At 32.8% G+C, this 14,286-nt stretch overlaps 1 protein-coding gene and 1 long non-coding RNA gene across 2 annotated transcripts in view; one reads left to right on the plus strand and one right to left on the minus strand.

Annotated features, from left to right (window-relative positions):
• The window catches only part of LOC146998822 (uncharacterized), a 276,872-nt gene that overhangs the window by 124,882 nt on the left and 137,704 nt on the right, over window positions 1-14,286 (plus strand). The window lies entirely within an intron of this gene.
• LOC146998823 (uncharacterized) overlaps window positions 954-14,286 on the minus strand; it is a 182,473-nt gene continuing 169,140 nt past the window's right edge. Inside the window, exon 2 of the long non-coding RNA XR_015039742.1 lies at window positions 954-6,115. This is a non-coding gene — a long non-coding RNA (uncharacterized LOC146998823). The remainder of the gene's footprint in view (window positions 6,116-14,286) is intronic.

The raw sequence follows: 14,286 nt of genomic DNA on the forward strand, positions 1-14,286 counted from the left end.
AAATGAATTTAAAAGAATTAAATATGAAAAAAAGAATTTAACAAAACAATTATAACTTGGCTGTGCGAGAAATCTCACAAATACTACGTTTATGTTTCTGAACAAATGCATAATATTCCCTTCATTTCTATCCATCAATTTTATCATTTATCTCTCACACACTTTTTTATAAAAATCTGTGATAACACTTTACAAACATTTAAACAAATAAATGAAACTTATACAGATTGGACTGTCAAATACCTCGAAAAATTAGTTGTTAAATTTCAAAAAATTTCAGATTTCATTACGAGATATATCTGACATCGAAACAGGTCTCAATTCGATAATGTCATGGATTTTTAGAATTATGTTTACAGTTTGAAATTATCCTCATTATACGAAAAATATTAAATAAATTTGTTAATTATTAGTTTCCTTGCACACTCTTGTGCTATATGTACTTTAACGTACAAAGAACGTTATAGAATAGTGTTATCAAGGGTTATTTAAATCAAACTGCTCTGCGTTTTAAGGCTGAGCGGTGGCTTTCCATTTAACACGCTGAGTTCGGCGCCGAATTTGCTGTCCTTTCCATTCAGCCGGCAGCGAGTTAAACCTTAAAGCTAAGCCGTATTATTGTTTAGAATGTTTCAATACATTTCATTAAAGCTAAATTTGATCACATTTTATTGACACTATGTTTATTAACTTATACTGTCGGTCCCGTGGAACGACGCCAGGCAAACGAAAATTCCAGTGCCGGTCCCCAGGAACCGACGCCGGCCACACGGAAAGTTCACTGTCGGTCCCCAGAGAGCGGCGCCGCGATCAACGTGTTAAGAAAGTTTCGGGCCGGTAAGTAAATATGTATTTAATTCAAATATATGAATTAATATGTAATCTATATATATGATTGATTGCATTTGAGTTCCATTTCGAATACTCAAAACTTAAACACAAAGAACTAGAGCCAGCAGATACATAAATCAGTTTATTGAACGCAATTTAACAGAATCGTTACAGGTGATGAGATGTGGGTAGCTCACTTCACCACAGAAACCAGCAACTCACGATTGATTGGCGTCACAGGGATCCACGCGCCGGACGATCCTCAGTCTATGCACGGAAATTGATGTGCACGGTATTCTGGGATAGTAAAGGCATTCTGCTCATTGACGTATTGGCGAGTGGTGCTCCGGTGAAAGCTGATCTTTATTACGCTTTACTAGAGAACATCTGAAGAGCCATTCAGAACAAATGGCTTGGGATGTTCAGTGCTGGTGTTGTGGTGTCCTCCGACAACATCGGACGCATACGGGGAATTCCACAAAATGTATGTTGTAGACGTTTCGCTGGGAGATGTCTGACCATCATGGCTCCGATCTTGCTGTCAAGTACTTTCACGTGTTATTGCACCTGAAGACGTTCTTGTCTGGGCACACTTTCCTACAGGTGAAATGTTGCAGACAACTGTGACGGGCTTCCTTTCTTCCCAGGCGACAGACTTCTATGACACTCTAATGGAAATAGGTAACCGACGCTATGACAATTGGTATAGTTCCGATGTTTCTTATGCTGAGAAGTAGCAGAAATATAGCTGTATCTTTTGCAATAGAGCTTTCCAGGTAATAAGACTTTGTTTTTATGGTTTACGGCAAAGTAATTTTTCGGACGACCCTCTTATTGTTTAAATAATCATTATCAAATGAATATACCTTCATCTAAATAAATATCTAACTCATTGAAATCATCATCTATATAAATTTCCTTCTAAATCCAATCAACTTCATCTGCTAAATTTAAATCATCATCTAAGACATCTAACTAAGCATAACTACCCAAAACACATCTTCATGTTAAACCATCATATATATATTATCATCATCATCGTCATTGAAAATATCGCCAAATTAAGATAAATCATCATAGCTCAAATCAACTAAATAAAAAGCAGTATCATCTAAATCACCACCATCAACAATATGATTCTCATTTGATCATCGTCTTCATCACCTCAACCGTCTAAATCACCATCAAAATTGTTATCTGAATAACCAAGAAAGAAATTCTAAAATTATCACCAGATAATTCAAAACCATCATTTAAATAATCATCATCATCGAAATCATACCTTCAGTTTAAACCGTCGTATGTGTCATCATCACCATTATCATCGTCGAGATAGATAAATCATAATCCTCCAGATCATCTAAATAGAAAGCAATATCAACCAAATCATCATCTTCTTCATCCTCATTTAATCATCGTCTTCATTGCCTAACTCCTCTAAATTATTATATAAATAACTCTCACATCATGTATAAAATCGTCATCAGTCAAAACTATGTCACCATCAAATTCATCTAAATATTTATTATCACTTAATACACATCGTCATTTTAACCATCATGTATATCGCGTCACCATGATCATCGTCAGAATAAGATAAACCATCATCACCCAAATCACAAAATTTTAAACCATCCTATGTATCATCTTCATCATCATCATTGAAGTCGTCGTCAAAATAAAAGATCTTCACCTAGATACAAAGCCCAATCACCTCAAGTTTTATTATCATCCTACTCAAATATTCATACTCTTCATCATTAAACCATATACTCACGATCACCTAAATAAAAAATCATCAGCAGTTAATCTAAATCCTCGTCCTTAAAATACCAGTTAAATTATTTAAATCATGATTTTTTAGTGTTTCGCTAGAGTGCCGTCAAAAAGAGCCAGTTTCGTTCAGGTACAGACAGAAGGATATCACCGGAAGTTCACTATCTTTGGTACAGGTGTAGTAACCAAACGCCCTCAGGAGATGCCAGAGGCTTGGGTACGTAGCCGAAACCTATGCCATCTTAGATAACGTGACACTCGGAAGTGACATAAGAGTTTGAATAACGTAATGTTTCAAAAAGTTTTGTTTTTGTGACAACGAAAATATTTTTTTAAGTTTCATTTCAAAACGACGAATTGTTTTCTTTTTTTTTAGGCAACGGCCTCTTGAATCTCTTGAAATCTTGTTTGTAATGACATTAAAAATTTCCCTTTTATCATTAAATCTGTATTTGATTTTAATTGAGCATCTCATTACTTACTGTTTGTTCATTTTGCATAATTTTAATATAATAATAATAAGCAAAATGCAAAATGTTAATCGTTAATGAAAAATGCGACCAGAGATATAAAATAAAAAATTAAAAGACAAAGAATTAAATTTATATATAAAGTTTTACCAGAATAGAAAAAAAAGAGAAAGGACTTTAAAGAATAGAATAGTTGAAGGGGTGTTGTTTATGTGAGTATCGTTTGCTTCATTTTATTGTTGCAAACAGCGTAAATTCCTTTTGCTTTTCTTCCTTTAGTTTTGAACTTTATGTGTGGCAACAAGATAATTGATTGATAGAATTGTGTTTGTGACAGCCATGTAGAATGGCTCGCTTATTTTGTATCAATTATTTTGCATCGCTGACAAGTGTAATTTAATAAAAGTGTAGGAATACAGTTCATTTGTTGATTGATTATAGTTTGTGAAACATATTAATTTAATAGAATACAGGTGTTGAAAGCCAAAACATTTCATAAAATGAGGATTTCTGATATTTGCATTTTCAAATTCTCTATAATTTTAGCTTTCTTAAAACACCATTCTTTAATCTCTATGAAAATTAGGACTGTACAAAATCTAGCTTTAATTTGTCATTGAATGCTTTGATAATTGAGAATTTTTACATAAAATCGCCTTTTTCGAACGTGATTTTTTTATACTCGATGTAGTACCTGTTCTCAAGAACTACTGCTCACAGGTATCTGAAATTTTTATACCTTATTTACTACGCTTCCAAATATTTGCCGAAATGAGCTTTTGATTATAATCAGTGCTAAATTTTACTATGCGTAACAAAATATACTGTAAAATACTCTAAAATTTAAAATGATAAAAAAGCTCGTTTCAGGATATTCAGCTAGGTATTGTGATGTTCCTTCCCTTAGCGAAAGACGTTTCCAGAACATTTTATCTGCGAGGGGCTAAAGACGGTTAAAGGAAGGGACGTAGTTACGCCGGAAAACAGAGTGGAGGCAAGCTGGTGGGAAGAATACGAGACTTGTGACTTTTGCGGTTGGACCGGCAGTCATGCCGTGTGCAAAGGGATAACTTAAGCTAAATGTATAGTAGTGGTATTTGTTTTATTGTGTATTGTTTAATAAATTAGTGGATAAAATTTCAAAGCTGATCGAGATTATTTTCCTATTATGGCGAGTGCATTAGAAATGACCGAACCCGCCTCGGAGTTAAAACGGCGCGAGGTGCAAATCGGCGCAGTCGATTGGATAAGATTGTGAAAAAGGAAATCACTAAATAGTGAAAATAATAAATAAATATGGTTGTAAAAAGTTACTGAAAGTTATAAAATGAAATTCGGTGATAGTTCACGAATGGATCTACGATGAGAGAAGATTTTTATGACGAAAGAAAATGGCGCGTTTAGGGCCATGTGTGCGAATAAATTCATCCGATTTGTGAAAGCGTGATGTGCTAAAAAGTTAACAGCCAGTGAGTGGTAAAATGGGATCATCAGTGTTGATCATCCTAGTGAAATCGTGAAAAGTTAAATCAGGGGTAATGTGAATTACCGTGTTGTAAACATGTCAAGTTACGTGCCACTGCAGTGTGCTCATGATTAAAGTTAACAGCGTCAAGTTGTGCTCTTCGTTCGATATTTTCACTATCGGGATCAAAGGTAAGTCCTTCTTAATTTATATATTAACCATATTAACTTAGAAAATTATAATTGTTTTTATCTCTGTTAATAACATGATTCGAATGTCAGGCGTTAAAGCCAGTAGACACCGAGAAAGTATATTTTATATGGAAATGAGAAATTAAGGTTCTTATTTTTATCAAGATATAGGAGATTCTTAGAGATTCTTAGAGCAAGGGAAACGATTATTGAAACATTTGAAAATAATGAAAGGAGTTATGTTTGACTCACCATCGAAAGCTGATAAATGGCTGTTCTTTTTACATCATGCTAAAGTGATTCTTAATCTCTATAAAATATCTGAAGAAGGGAAAATTATTTTGCAGAGTTTAAAAACAAAAGTTAAAAGTTTGATCGCGACTCTCAATGAAATGGATTGAAATAACAATATTATGATTAAAGACACCGTATTAAAAGAATTCGAGATTCCTCGGAAAAACCGATCGAGGCAGGCTGGTGGCGTGAATACGAGACTTGGTACTTTAGCGATTGGACCGGCAGCCATGCCGTGTGGAAAGAGATTACTTAAAACATGTTTTGCGCGCCTTATATTATGTATATAGTTGAAATTACTTAAAGAATGTTTTGCACGCCTTATATTATGTATATAATTAAATGTATACTATACTAGTGATATTTGTTTTATTGTATATTGTGTACCGTTATGTGTAATAAATTAGAGGATAAAGATAGAGATTATTTTCCTACTATGGCGAGTGCATAGACGTCCTGCCTTCGTGGTGGAAAGGGCGCGAGGTGATAGATGTACTTTAATTATGTAAAAACCTTCAAGCCTGTAAGAACAGTAGATTTTCAGAAAAGGTAATCCAAAAATGGCCAATTTAACATTGCCGCTATAGGGTTTCCAACACCCCTTAATAAAAAGGAGTAAAATATTTTTTAAAAAATGCCATTTGTGGAAATACAAAAAAGAAATATATTTTGCTTATAAGAGTATATAATATTTCTGTAAAATAAATAAAGTGAGCATTTAAAAGCAAATTTTAAAATAAAAAACCAAAAGGAAATATTTATAGTTTTCAAAATCAGTATTACTTTTGTAAAATGAAAGAACTTAAAACCTTTTTAAAGTAAAAATAGTGAAAAGGAAAATTTAAATTAAAGTTTCACGTTATTAAAGTTAAATATTGAAGAGAAAAACATTTTTGACACGAGAAAGGGAAAATAAAAGAATTTTAAAGTCAAAATTACATTTGCACAAGTTGCAAATTTGATAGAGATTCGCGTTCCTTTAAGCCTCGGGCGCATCCCTATGACGGTCGGTTACTATTAAGCTTGTTATTGTAAACTGGCTATTCAAATTACAGTCGGTATGCGCAAAGGGGGCCTGAATCTTCATCCTGAAAAATAAACAAAATTATTGTTACACATCACATAAAAACATCAGTTAAAATGATAATTCAATTCTGAGTCACAAGCATGAGAATATTTGAAAAGGTTATATCGCATACGCAAATAACCAAAATGAAAGATACTCGAAACGGATGACTGTGCACTGTCTGCAAAATTTCAGACCGGATCTTGGTCGTTTGTGGTGGGCATTGACTTCCAAGTACAAAAGTGTTTTGAAAAACGTAAATGTTTGCGCTTTGGTACTTTTAAATTTAAAATAATTTGTTTTGTAAAAATTACGAAGCCTAGCTCTTCATATGTTTCTCCGACACTCATGATTTTATGAGGAAAAAGTTTGCACTCGTTATGAAATAATTTTGAACATAAGTATCTCCGTCTGATTTCGATGGACATCAGTCAATTGTTTTGTGATTTATTTCTTATAACCAAATACCTAGACAGAAGTCTAGGTATTGGAGGAAAAAATAATTAGTCAGATTTCGTACTTTGTGCAATAATAACCGTTTATTATTCGAAAAGACAAAAAGTTGCGTCATTTAAAACAGATTATTAATTGAAGTATATCCACGGTTGCACAAATAAAGAGCGAGTGAATATTTTGTGGACAGAGCGTGTACAATTTGATGAAAGGCATATGCAGTAGAAAAGTGCCCAAACTGGCGTAAATGGATAAAACGGCTTTTGTGGGAGTAAAATCTTTTTTATAATTAAATTTTAAATTAGTAAGTTATTTATTATGATATAAATAGTAAAATATAGATAACTGGTACTTTTATTTTCAGCTTTTTTGAAGTAAACTCATTACGCATCGTGCCAAAAGAAAATAAAAAACTTCTTTCAAAATTTAATGCTTAACGTTCTTTTTTGGAAATGAAAATATCAATTAACAATAGACAAAACTCTTCCTTGACCTTGCAAATTATTCTAGAAATCCTTGACTTCCTTTAGCTGGTAAAAACCTGAAATCTCTTACTAAATTTGGCATGGAATATGCCAGTAAATTTCAAACGTAAAAATGTGCGCCATTTGTTTTTACATAAAATTTCTCATATAAATAACTCTTGGATTAGACTTTTTTTGAAAAGTATCTTGACCCAAAACGTCTAAACTGTTTTCTTAAAACATTCGTTTGCTATTGAAAATTTTATAAATATAACTAGACTGAGTTTTGAATAAATGAAATTACAACGCATAAGTACATTGTTGGAACATTTTGTATAAGAAAACGTAATCGCATATAAATCAAGTTCTTATATCGCTTAATTACAATGCATCAGGTCTTTAGTAAATAAAGAAAGCAATAAAATACACATGGTGGTTTGGCAATACCAAAAACATCATATCCCGCAACAGCTCTTCTTGATTATTTCATACCTTAGGAAACACGAGCAAATATGTCAATTGCGGAAACATTGCAGTTTGGCAAGCGATAAGGTGGTGCGCAGGAGAAATGATTATCGGGGAAAATATTTCTGCAAGGTAGGAGGTGATTTGTATTCATTCTGGATGTGGAAGAGAATGTTATTCTAGGACTTCGAGAAACAAGGAACATAATTTGGATAAGAGTGCACTTTCGACCAAAGTGAATTTGCGGAATTAGGAGTCATGTTCTTCTTTCTGTAGTCATTTGAAACCGTGGTTCTGATGTCAACATCAAAGACTTAACGATATCACATTTGATTTTAGTGAAGTGTAGTTCATCCAGTGCTTTCTTCAGCAGTAGTTATGGCTTTTGCCGAACGAAACAAACACAATGCAAGTTTCAAATGTTAAGTCATTCAGTTTGCGAAAGAAAATGGAAATCATGCAGTTTGGTTTTCGTGAGTGCTTCGTACACGAGTGGAGGAAACATGAAATTTTACAATGATTATTGCGCCAAAGAATAACTGTGCATTGCATAAAGAAGTAATGAAATAGCTTACCGTCGGCGAAAGTGTTGGAAACTGCATTGTAGAAAATCCCCATCATCGCTAGAATGAATTAATTGTAACAAGAAACAGCGTACGTTTCTTTGACTTAAAAATAGAAAAAAGGAGTGCAAATGGAAGTGAAAACTCTAAAGCAAACTGAGTTTGTGTTTTCGATTTACTTCACGGAATAATTCAGTTCTCCGAGAAAAAAAGACAAAATTTTTTCAAAGGCTTCGCAAATATAGAGATAAAACTTTGATGAGTTTTTAAAAATATGGAAAAATTTAATTACTATCACGTGTTGCAAATATGGATGTCATTCCAGTAGTTTTTATACGGTAGGAGATAAATAAACAATGATATGAAAGAAAAATAACGGTTAACATAGAAACAATAGTCCAACGAGAAATCTCACCTCACCGTACTGATCTCCTGCTTAGCCGACCGTACGAAATTAAAATCCCATCGATATCTTTAAAAGAAAGATTTTGCAGAAGTGCAGTTTCCCGAAAGTGTTTTCATCCGTATTCAAGAGAAATGATCGACGGAGAAAAATGTCGTGAAACTGTGGATAAGAAATATTTGGCAAAAGCTTCCTTTTGTCTCAGATAATCAAGAAAATCCAATACTTTGAGACATGTTCAGCCTCCATCTAACGGATAACACAAATATGTTGTTGAAATAATGTTATACAGATATGACAGTTTATCCAGGCGGATTATTGCCATCAGTTCAGATATTAGACATATATGTCAATATATCATCGATAGAATATTTTTAACGTCAGTGGAATACTCGAGCAAACGTGAAGGTGAAAAAAACAGTTACAAATGGAGACCAAATACGTCATGCCAGTCCATAAATAGTGTGTCAGTAAATAATAAAAGCACGGAATAAAATTAAACCCATTTAATATATGTGGTATATCTGACGGTCTAGTTGAAACGGAAGATGATTATTTATCTGTTGATCAGAGAAAAAGTGACGGCGAAAATGAAACAGAATCCGATGATGTGCTTGAAGATATAACTTAAGCCGAATATGAGGAACTTGGATCTATGGAAGTATGGATCAGATGTGAAGGTGAAAATGAAACAGAATTTTTATAACGAAAATTTTTAAGTACATAAACTGTGTTATTTCTTTTAAAGAAAAAAAATTTAATTACACGCAGAAATCTAATTTTCGTATGCTCACTTTTTCCATATTTCCAAACATAAAATTTTTATAGCTGGCGTACAGAGCGCACGCATAAATTTCCATCTTACATTTTGTTTTAAAAGTGCGTCTTATACGCCTGAATATACTATAACAAACATAGCTGAAACTTAAGTGATAGAGATATTTACATGCTTGCTGAACCATTGTATTCTGCTTTTTCCCTTCTATTAGTTTACAAATGTTTTCAAAATGTCGATGTTACGTTTTTCGATCTTTGTGTTGAGAAAAGAGATAAGGAATTAAAATTTTTATCTCGGAAAACAAAATTCCAAATCAGATTTCTAATGAAGAAGTGAAATTTTCTATAGCTTTACTTTCCGGATTATTTAAAATTAAGAAAAAGAAGAGAGAAAAAAAATAACTGATTTGGGTAAGCAGAATATTTAGCCATTCAGAATCTATTGATGGGAATGTATATAACTCTAATGAATAGTACAGAAATAAGATAAAGTTACGTTTCAGTTTGTAGGCCTTACATTTCAAAATGCTTTTATACATCTTAAAGCGCATAGCAAAAGATTAGGCTCTCAACCGCTTTTTGTGTAATAACGTCAGAGAATAATTCTTACAGTTACAAGGTTTTCAAATAATACATTCCTTCAAAAGTAATCTATTGTATTAAGATAATGCGTTTTCGAGGGGGAAGAAAATGAAACAGAACGGCGAGATCCTTCAGAGTATGATCCTGTAATGCTTTAGCAAATCTTTCGCAGTCTAAAGTAATAGAGAAATGTGGTAGAGCTTCATCTTACACTATAGTAATGTAGTCAGATTATTTATATTATGTGACTATGTGTCTCTATTCGATGTGTGGGAAAAAAACGTCTCCAACAGGTTTATATATACGATACTATTCAGATAAACGCAAAGCAAACCAACATTTCCATCTAATAATATTTATTTTATTTTAGTTATACCATTTTCTAGTTAGATAACCAATTTGTGAGCAAGAATTTGTATCGTAACAGTGAATCATATTGCTGCCAAATTCCAAATATAAAAAACTAAAGCTCACGAATCACAAACCGAGAGTTTCTGTGAGATTTGTGAGGTGCGAAGGAATCTCTATTTTGAAAGAAATCGAAATTGATATAAATTCGCTTTATAATATATTATTCAGTTTTTTTCTCTAATTATATTATGATTCTGATTTAATGTATACACACATTTTAAAAGTTATTTTTTCGCTCATTTTAATTTGTAATCTTGAATTTTTACACTAGAAAAATCCTGAGTAGAAACGGAAACTGTGGTATGTCAAACTACATTTAAACAAGGTGAAAGCAAATTAAAAGCTAATGTACATACTACAATAGCTTTTAATTTGTTTAGAATTACAATCTTAGTAATGCAACTCAAGCTGATTAACACATAATTAAAAGCTGATAAACATTCCTTTTTGAGCGTTTCTTTGAATCTTGATATAAAGTCCTATAAATATCTGCAGTTGGATAAGACAGCTCAGGGTCAAACAAATTTTAAAATGAAATCTGTATAAATTAATTTCATGAGTTCAATTATGAAAGATATGACGTGCAATATTTATTTGCACAATTTAAAGCCAGTAGCATAACATAAATTTATAGTTGAAAAATACTGTCATGTGACTATGTGTTAAAAAAGTCAATAAACTGTGACTTTCCAGGTAAAACCGGAAGACCTCGCAGCCATGAAAGGCACTGAAAACATAGATCTGAACTACGAAAGAGTGTACTTAGTTGCTGCTAAAATAATGCTGATATCTTAAAGTTAGCATGACTAATTACTAGCTAATAATATATCAGTAGTTACACTTACCGAGCAAAATATTATCAAATGCTGTCCATATACTAAGAATACCATAAAGTTCTTCATAATAAAAATGTTATTGATAATAAATTTTGGTAAAATGAAGCAGGTGTATGATTTATTTGTTCTATTTTCCTTTTCCGGGTCTTGCTTCGTTTGGTCATTAAATCAATCGTTCTACAGTTGTTATCGAGTTCTGGCTCTTTTCGCAGTTCATCCGGTTTCCTTTTCGGGTTTGACAGTTCTTTTCCGGTTCCAGCTTGTTTTTCAGATGAGGATTCTTTTCCGTTTTTTGCTTTTTTTCCAGGTATTGCGTCTTTTCTGACTCGTCTATATTTTCCAGTTCTGGCATCTTTTCCGGCTCTTGCTTCTTTTCCAGTTTTTGCATTTTTTCCAGTTTCTTATTCTTTTTCAGTTCTTCTTTGTTTGTTGTTTTTTGCATTTTTTCCAGTTTCTTCTTTTTCAGTTCTTCTTTGTTTTTTAGTTTTTGCATTTTTTCCAGTTTCTTTTGACTTTTCAGTTCTTTGTTTACTAGTTTTTGTATCTCTTTCAGTTGTTTCTCCATTTTCAGTTCTTCTTTCTTTTCTAGTTTTAGTATCTCTTCCCGTTTTTTCTTCTTTTTCAGTTCTTCTTTCTTTTCTAGTTTTTGAATCCATTCTAGTGTTTGTTTCTCTTTCAGTTCTTGCTTCTTTTCTAGTTTCTGTTGCTTTTCCAGTTTTTGTTTGTTTTTCAGTTCTTCCTTCTTTTCCAATTTTTGCTTCTTTTTCTGCTCTTGTTTCATTTTCAGTTCTTGCTTCTTTTCCAGTTTTTGCTTCTTTTTCAGCTCTTGCTTCTTTTCTAGTTTTTGTATCTTTTCCAGCTTTTGCTTCTTTTTCAGTTCTTGCTTCTTTTCTAGTTTTTGTGTCAATTCCAGTTTTTTCTTGTTTTTCAGTTCTTGCTTCTTTTCCAGTTTCTCCTTCTTTTCATGTTCTTCCTTTTTATCCAGTTCTTGATTCTTTTCCAGTTTTTGCATCTTTTCGGGTTCTCGCTTCTTTTCCAGTTCTTTCTCGTTTTCCAGTTTTTGCTCCTTTTCATGATCACAAGGAGGGTTTTCCAATCTACAAAATAATCAATATATCTTTATTTCAGTAGTAAAAAAGTGAAAGTAATGCAACGACTATCACGTTTAACATGTACAACACTTCCATATTTAGATACTATATAACACTTTTGGCTCAGTTTCATAGGGAAAAATCTCCCCGTAGATTTATTGCCTGACAGAATGTTTTTCTACAAAAGGCGAATTTGTTGCTTTTGTTCTTCTGACCTAAAGCCAAGCAGAAAAGTTAAAGCATTTGGCGTGATTTGTATGCAATAAGCGACCTCCATGAATCTCACGTAGAGCGTAATAATTTGCAAAGTTTCAGTGCCTTACTTTTCCTTACTTAATTTTGACATAAGTTGAAATAATAATAATAGTAATAATAAACAGGTGGCTTAAAACAGAGGGAAACAATGGCGAAAATTGCAAAATAGGAGGAAAAATGAAACTGAAATGAAAAATAAAACAACTACAAACAAAGGATGGAAAAAGCATTTTAGAAGATATACACGTAACGTTCTTTCTGAATCAGCAAAACCTGTATTTAAACGAGTATAAGTTTGAAAGCTTTGGATTCATTTATTTTTTGAATCAATTACTATTTCTTACGCATGCCAGATATTTTAAATTTCTTCAATTTTTGTATAATTTACTTACGTATTTTACCATTTCTTATTATTATCCAGTAGAGGTAACCTTACACATCATTAAAATATCTCCGAGTTTCCTCATTTAAGTCATCTTTCTCGCAGATCAATCTCTTTGCATCGCTGGCTGCACAGGTTTCAAATTTTCTCTCGTTATTCCGAATTCGGAACATAATGCTGGTCTATTTTGTCGTCCAGCAAGAAGAACTAGGATTTTTGCCATCATTTGTTTTCAATTGAAAAATTTATTCTCATCTACAGTTGCATTCTTAAAGTTTTATTATTTATACAGGAATAAAGAAAGAAATCAAACAAAGCAAAACAAATTAGGAAAAGAAATATCTGTTTTCTCCTATATTTATTGTTCCCTGTAATTTCTTTTGCCTGTTCCATTAAATTTATTGAAGGAAAATTTGCTAAATCTTTCAAAATGTATTTCCTAAATCCTTATGCGAATTAAACCTTTCTGAGCGTTTCGGCTACACTTTAATGGCTTTTACAATTTAATGTTTGAATACTGACAGCTGCCTATGCTGAAATAATTTCTCCATTGACCTCGAAAAAAGAAGAATTAAAGTTCCAGGAGATTTTACAATGAAGGACACATATTTCTTATTTGAAGCGCAAGAGGATAAAAAAAAGATATTTTCGGATGGGAATATGTAGCATTTTAAACACCGTGTTTGTATATTTCATCATATAGTAGCAACACTTGAGTCATAAGCATTTATGCTCATATATGAGAGAGACGACGATGACGAAAAATGAAATGGCAAAACATGGCCGAAAACACTTTCCTGGCCGGTACAAACAACACAAAACACAAGAAAGAACGGACACCAGTTATGCTTAGCGCAAGAGAAATTAAAAAATAGGAACAAAATTAGACACTTATGGACCTGAAAGAAGGTGTTCGAAATTACGACCTGCACCCTGATGCAGGTATCACATCTCTCGCACATCGAACATAGGATGTTCTCGAAAATACCGTGCATTCCCAGGACTTTCCCAGCAGCTGCCACGATATGTGTCACAAGTTCCTGTGTGACTTCTAACAGAGGTTTCGTGCAATAATGTGTTGACGTATCCCGAGAGGAAGTCACCGAAGGAACTTTCGAATACTTTCTTTGATGACGATCCCCTGTTTTTGTTCTTATTTCTTAGTTTCCGCTGCGCTAAGAATAATAAACAAATACCTTTACACTGTTCGTACCCTATTTTTCTTGTGTTGTGTCTCGTCACTATGGGGCCAGGAAAGCGTTTTCGATCATGAATTGCAATAAACGATTATATATATATATATATATATATATACGGGAGTTGGTTTCTTCCCCTTGAAAAGTCAACTATTTTCTGATCAATGACAATGATTACATGTTTTTAATTTAATTTTTCCTTTTAAAATTGAAATTTTGTTCTTCATGATGATTTAATTCTAGTCCCCGTTAAAACATTATTAACAATTTACTTTCAAGTTACCTCAAAACATCTTTCAAAATATAACTTACCAG

The sequence above is a fragment of the Stegodyphus dumicola genome, chromosome 2 (assembly GCF_044657685.1).
Source record: "Stegodyphus dumicola isolate Sdum_Otavi_A_Nest chromosome 2, ASM4465768v1".
Classification (NCBI taxonomy): Eukaryota; Metazoa; Arthropoda; class Arachnida; order Araneae; family Eresidae; genus Stegodyphus; species Stegodyphus dumicola.